This window comes from Lycium ferocissimum, chromosome 2 (genome assembly GCF_029784015.1).
Source record: "Lycium ferocissimum isolate CSIRO_LF1 chromosome 2, AGI_CSIRO_Lferr_CH_V1, whole genome shotgun sequence".
Lineage (NCBI taxonomy): Eukaryota > Viridiplantae > Streptophyta > Magnoliopsida > Solanales > Solanaceae > Lycium > Lycium ferocissimum.
The window spans coordinates 63,565,706-63,571,705 of NC_081343.1; positions in this window are offsets into that span (position 1 = coordinate 63,565,706).

Consider the following 6,000-nt stretch of genomic DNA (forward strand, 5'->3'; position numbering starts at 1 on the left):
ATGCGGTGAAGAGGACACATAAAAAGTTTTTGCCGAGCCAAGGAAAGCTACATGGCTCAAACTGAGAGAGCTCCTGAAGAAGAAGATTAGGGAAGGTGCTTTGTAGCTGAGACTCGAGTAGTAGATGCCTTAGCTTCTCTCAATTTCGAAAGAGGCTGGATCGTGGATTCGGATATAATACGGTCCATTACGTGGAGAAGGAAGACACCGGTGTCATCAAAAAGCAAGAAGATTCCAATGACGTTCGTACTAGTGACGTGGTAGTCGCTATCGAGGAAATCAACGAAGTTACATCTTAAAATTAGTAATAAAAGTCCGGACGTGGAGGATGTTGAAGTAGAACCCGAGTACGAAGGTTCTAAAACTATATATGAAAATGGTGACCATTCTAGAGAAAGCATTGAGGGAGTCGTAGTGGAAGTTGAGGTCTCTGGCCAATCATCTGCCATATCAGACTCAATCACTAGCTCAGATCAAATACTGAAAGCAGATGGAGAAGCCGGCGGTCAAATAAATGAAGAGGTTGACGTTGAAGGCTCGATTTCATATGGAGAGACAGATAACATGGTTCTCGGATGCTCTGAAGCTGACAAACAGTTCATTGACGAGCTGAAAAGGGAATCTGGTGGTGGATCCTACGGTAGTGCTGAGTCTTCGCAGGAAATTAATGGTCAGATCGTCACCGACTCTGGTGTTTCTCCATATAACACAATTGTTAAGGAGCTAAGAGAAAGGGGGAGTCTGGAAACTCAAGAATGTAAAAATTCAAAGATGAAGATGATTCACGTGGTTCGCAAAGCCAATAAGAAATAGTGGCAAGACCGCCCGCCACGAGATGAGAATTTTATCAAGGAGTATTCATGTTTCTTTGGAGGCCCAATTATCAGCGGAAAACCGTCATCATTTGAAGAAGGAAGAAGTATCGGGAAAACATTGTTGAGATCTTCACCAAGGCACGTCCAAAAGATTCGTCTGAGTTCTTCCACAACAAGTTCGGGATAGCTTCCAAAAAATTACTTTAAGGGGGAGTGTGAAATATTAAAGTTAATTTTTTGGAAGAACAAAAATATCATAGATATTTAAAAGAGTTTCTAGAAAGTTATAATATAATATCTTTGATATATATTGTATTTAGGAATTGTCTAGAAATTTTAGACACTTGGATATTTATAGTTGAGGATAGAATTATCTAGAATAGTCTAGTGTAGGATCTTGGATAATTATCCTAAAGAAAAATCTAGATATTCTAGAGTAGTGGAGATAAAGATGATTAGATTTTTTCTATGGATGTATCTAGAATAATATCTCCCTGAAGATCCCATTTGTAACAAAGATAAATAAGTGGCCTTAGTCATTTGTAACTAAGCCAAGCCAACCCCAATCGTAAGTCATTCAAGAGAATAATGAGAAGAACGTAATTCAAGAAAGCAAGAGTCTTTCTTCCATAACCAAATTCTCCTTTCATAGCAAAAATTCAAGAACTCTTAAATGGAGCTTAAATATAAATACAATCTTTTATATACCAAAAGATCTTGATCCACGATATCTTTTTCGCTAACACAAGTCAGGTATAACGTGGGATGATCGTTTCTCTAAATTTTTTTTTTTTTTTTTTTATATTTATTTTTTTTTTTCTATATTGTTTTTTCATACTTTGACCAATGATTAAACCCTCTATTTTATATAGTCAATCGAAAGAGAATAATGAGAAGAACGTGAAAATAAAGAAGAGAGGGCACATGAAAAAGTGCATGGCAACAACTAGCAAGAGTTATTGGAATTAATATTCGACCGTACTTGATGCTGCTCATTATTGTACGAAAACCATATAAAATATTGAATATTGTTACAGAATATTGTTACATTGTTAAAAAAAAAAAAAAAAAAAAAATGAATACTTCCATAACATAGCAAAAATCGTGCAAGAACTTATATAGGTTATGATGCCAGTGACGAGGTAAATGGAGCCAAAGTGTTCAATGTGATTCCTTTGCAGAAAAATTGAACTGTACTGTGTGGAAAACAAATTATTTTAATTATATAAGAACTGATGAATCAGTATGATATTAGAAAAGATTTTAATATACTAATAAAAGGGTTCAAAATTTGTTTTAAATCACAAGTTCGTGTATTTGTTTGTCACACACGTTTCATTTATTCTATCTATATCGTACATCAATCATACGACGATTTTGTTCCCAAAATATTGTGTGCTGTCTCCCCCTTACCCCTAGACCAAAAGAATTAAATGTACCCTGTTCCTAATTAAGCTACCCAATAATTTTCTCCCCCCTTATTTTTTTTTTCCTTCAAAGCCTACATAGCTATAGGTTTTGTATGAAGAACATATGTTTGCAATATTATCCTCTACCATTTTCATTGTGTACTCTCTTTTTTTAGGAAATCAATGACAAAAATTAAAACATATAGAGGGGAAAAAACCACTGCAAAGTTGGAACGCAGGCCGTGGTTTTCAAAAATGTACTTGTGGAAATTTCCAATTTTCACATACACATTTCACCCCATGGTCGGTTTCCCATTCTCATGGTGTCTTGTCTTGTAGCTGGTGTCACTAATACGCTATTACTTTAATTCTAAACATATTAGGCGAAAAAATTTTGGTCGGCAAACGTGTTTGGATAAACACTTCTTCTCCATAAATAGAGAGCACTTTGTAATCACATAAAACAAGAAGAGAGCCATGAGTAAGTAACATGCCATGTCTCAACTTTAAAAGGCTATCGGCGCTATATTGGTTTTATGCAAAGTTACCTTCGTGCTCGCCAAATTCTTGCTACTAGTAATAAAAAATTAAACCGTACACTTACTATTATTTTTCATCATTCTGTGAAGCAGTTTATTTTATAACAGAGATAGCTAAATCTCGCATAATGCGCATGAACTGGTAACTTTAAAAAGATTAGTAGTAATTCGTTACTTATATAAATGTTTAAACTATTAATTGTGTAATTCTTATATCATTGTTAATGTGTTTATTACATTGGTGGAATAGATAAAATTCCACCACCATTAATCAAATGTCACGGGTTCGAATCTTGAATATGAAAAAAATTATGGTATGCAACGTTAGCATACCCTAAAATGAACCTTATAAAATGCAAATTTGGATTACTTGGGGCTCCAAAACGGGTTTCGGATACCCGGATGAAAACCAAAACAAAAAGGGGGAAATTCCACTTCTTTTGGCCCTGCCTTAGTACTTGCAGTTAGCTTTGCAGCTTATACATGCTAGTACTCCTATACGTTTGCAGATTCTAAAATATCTAAGTTACTGTTATTTGAAGTTACGCCTTTGTATCAGACCAATTTTTATACGAAAAGTCAGGTTTAGCTCAGTCATTAAGGAAGGTATCTGTAAGATTAGGACTAAACGACGATTTTGACAGTTGTTAGGCATATTGCTGAGGATTGACATAGGGCCTTAGCTCCTATGCTTTCTGCAGCCACTAGCCAGTAAATGATACTTAAAAGTAATTACTGTCTATTGAACTATTCATGGAGAAATAATCATTTATGCTTGAGTAGCCATCCAGAAACCTGTAGCTTATGAAATAGACATCATAGTTTGTAGAATTCACAGGTTGGACATGCAATAGATACTGCTTATTTTATAACTCTTTCGATTAGTACTTGTAATATGTTGTTTTAACCGGAAAATTACTATGCTCAAGAAGCGGTAAATGTGATTACTCTATCGAAATATTAGCAGTATAATGTAGAGATAATCTTAATGGTGAACGAGCTCTTGCACAACTAAATCGTGTACGCTTGACTCAAAGTAGACAATATTATATTATGTTAAGAGTAATCTTAAAATGACTTAGCCCAACAAAAACAGAAGCAAAACAAAAAAGAAATTGTATTCCATGTAACTATATCCTTTACTCTGGCTTGAAATTTTTGGACCCGTCTCTATTAAGAAATTGATTGAAACCTATAGTTCTATGATATAAAAATCTATAATGTTATTCTAATATTATACTTATATCATATAATCTAAAAAAAATATTTTTATTTCCTGTCTCATGATGGAATGTAAGAATAAACCTTACATCTCTTAAGACCGAGCTTCAGCGGACAAAAACTTCTGTACTTGCAGCAAAGTTATGAATTATTCATACAGTATATGCATGTTATGTTGGTCCTAAGAAAAAGTATGTGTTGCTTGCATTATGTAAATAATTTCCAGATATGGTAATTTTAAAAAAAGGCAATAGTCTTATCAGCAACGAGAAATCAGCAAAAAGTTATTCTAATAAGTGTAACAGAGAACCAAAAATATGCGAGAAACTTGGCAGGCTCATATGATGCTAGCGACTAAGCGAGAGTTCCGAATCTATCCTTTTCGATTAAGACAGACTGGTGGGTCAAACATTTCAGAACATAAACATTAAAATATGTATAGTGTCTGATTACGGATTTCTGTGGAAAATGACCTTAGACTACTAAACCTCTACCATAGGGAACAGACTTCAGAAAACGAGATGCAAATATTTGGAGGGAAGGAAAAAAGAAAAAGGCCCCCCTATACATTATATAAGAAAATAGTAAAAAGGTCAGATTCCATTCTAACCTTATGCTCCAGGTGACATTAACTTAAACAAAACCTAAATGTACAAAGTAATACTATTATTCCATTCTTCACCTCATAATACTTTTTTAAAAAAAATAATCTATTAGAAAATTATATTTTAAAATATTTAAAATTTCTCATTTTATTCTTAAACACATCTTCAAAAGCCGAAAATGTTACGGTATATTCTAAGATCATAAAGTATAATGGTATTTTTAGTATAATCTTTTATGCTAGAACTTTATAAATTATAAGTCAAGTACTGTCATATATACACTAAAATAGAAGAAGTACGGTAATTATTTATTCGCATCAAGTATTGATATTGTTAGATTATATTCAAATGATAATATTTTTCACTTTATTTTTAAATGTTTAAATTAATTCTATTACGTAATTTAGTATAAACACTTGATACATTAAGGTATTTACCGTAACATTTAGAGCCTGTTTGGAAAGCCACCTGGTAATTGGAATTGGTGTAATTACTACCCTAGTAATTACACAGCCTAGTAATTACACAGTATTGTAATTACAACGACTTGTTTGTTTGTCATAATGTAATTACAGTGTAATTACAAGCGTGCTGTTTGATTGCACATGTGTAATTATACAGTTAGTTTAATTTAAAAATAAATTTAATCATAAAAATTTAAAATTAATATTTAAAAAAATATGTGCATATATAAATGATATTAAATTAGTTATTTAATAATACATTGTTTCTTGAAAATATGTTAATTAATAATCATATATTTGTAACTAATATTGTAAAAAAAATAAATTGATATACAATTTCAAATTAATAATATGTTACTTTTAATTGATTATAAAACTTAAAAGCATACCTTTTGTGAGAACATCATGGGATTAGATGTTTGACAAAAAAAAGAATATTTATAAATATAATGCCACAACATTATCCAAATGTTTAACAATAATTGTATCAACTGTAAGTGAAAAATAAACAAAGATGCAATGTAAAATGATAAGTCAATAATATTAAAGCAAATATTTTTAAAATCGAAAATAAAACCTAAATTCAAAATCTAAAAGAATTTTTTTTTTAACATAATACTCTTTTGTCAAATTCCAACGTTACATAAGTAAGTTTCAACGTAACATAAGTAAATACTCCTATAATTCAAAAGAAAGGGAAAATATAAGTCTATAACCTCATTTCCAATGAAATTCTACTTTAATAACGCCACTCATTATATGTCAAGTTTGTTAATGACTCATTCTTTCTAATATTAAGAGAGGTAGTTTCAAAAATTAGAATATTAACACAGTTATGCTAAATGAATAAAATAAAAAATAAAAAAAATATGAGCAATTATATGGGACCACAAGAAGTAAAGGTTGGGAATGAGAATAAATGAAATGAAATATAAATACTATAAAAG